Here is a 1,441-nt window from a genome sequence, read left to right as displayed (position 1 = left end):
GTAAATGGGCCTTCAGTGTGGTCTCTAGGTCACATAATCACATAGTTTTGCAGTCTCTGGTTTTAAACAAGCATGGTTTCTGATTGATAGCACAGGAGCAAGCACAAGAGCTAATTACTTCAGATACTGCTGGCCTTCCCTTCAAAATACTCTTAAAAATAGGTGTTCAAGTCTGTTTCATTCTATCAAATGTTTAAACAACAATTAACATGAATTTTATATTAGGTTTTGTGGTGAAGTTACTTATTTCACAGTGTGCCCATGTTGTCCATGGAGAGAGGTTGAGACTGTGGAGCTCCAGCCCTAGACAATGGGGTACCAGGATGGCGAGGATGTCAGCTTCCTTAGTCTGGGTCAGGTTCCCAGCTGTGAGCAAGAGGAAGTGGCAGCCACCTGGGCTGCCCTCACCCTGACACCTTCAGCAGAAAAGAAGATAAAACGACTTCTTAAAGATAAGCCTGAACATGTTGGTGTCTGAACCAGAGGTTGTAATGACCTTTCCTACACTTTAGAATATACGAAGATAAAAGGAGACTCTGATGAAGAAGTTATTCAAGATGGCATCAGAGTGTTCATTGAGAAGAAAGCACAGCTGACAAACTGTTAGAAACAGAAATGGACTATGTTGAAGACAAATTATCCAGTGAGTTTGTGTTCAGTAACCCAAACATCAAAGGAGCTTGTTGCTGTGGAGAAAGCTTTAACATTTGACTCCTCAGAACTACTTGGGCTGTAGGCCCCAGGAGAGCTGTGGAAACTCTAAGGCTTACTGAATAAATCATGTGGCTTTCATGTGGTTAAGGTGTGTAATGTATGGATGCCTCACAAGGAAAATAAAGTGATGCATTTGAGAATTAAGCCAGTATGTTAGATTCCAGAAGAATTGATACTTTTGTTCTTTATATGGGACAGAAAATGAGAATCCATTTTGGGTAATCTTTGGGTAATCTTTCTGATCAGTAAAGAAAAAGCTAAATTCTCCTTCCTGCATCCTTTTTCTTAGAACTAGTTCCATGGCAATTGCCTTCCTGGGAGGATTTCAGAAAATGTATTCTTTATTTTTATTTTATTTTTTACTTTACAATACTGTATTGGTTTTGCCATACATTGATATACATTGACATGAAAACGTATTCTTAACAGTTGTGAGTTGGTAGATCTTTTGAAAGAGTTGAGGGTACATCTCCCAAGAAGATTAATGACTTATGAAATTCAGAGGCAGGAAGTCTTGATTCCTGGTGTCATGTGATGGTGCACCGTTTTTCTCCCTAGACTTGGCATAGTGTTCCTACATTTTTTATCCAAAATTTCAGTGTCAGATGTCTCATTCCCTTATTATTCTGCAGCAATCCAGCCATTAGATTAGATATTGGGCAAATATTTCTTGAACTCCAGTGCCCAATAGTTCGAAAAGATGAGATCAGAAGGTAAACAGTTCACC

General features: G+C 39.1%; 1 pseudogene; it reads left to right on the top strand.

Annotated features, from left to right (window-relative positions):
• Positions 1-332: 332 nt before the first annotated feature.
• LOC128068031 (iron-sulfur cluster assembly 1 homolog, mitochondrial-like) lies at positions 333-711 on the top strand (annotated as a pseudogene).
• The last annotated feature ends 730 nt before the right edge of the window (positions 712-1,441 follow it).

The sequence above is a fragment of the Budorcas taxicolor genome, chromosome 23 (assembly GCF_023091745.1).
Source record: "Budorcas taxicolor isolate Tak-1 chromosome 23, Takin1.1, whole genome shotgun sequence".
Classification (NCBI taxonomy): domain Eukaryota; kingdom Metazoa; phylum Chordata; class Mammalia; order Artiodactyla; family Bovidae; genus Budorcas; species Budorcas taxicolor.
This window is presented reverse-complemented; position numbering and strand designations above follow the sequence as displayed.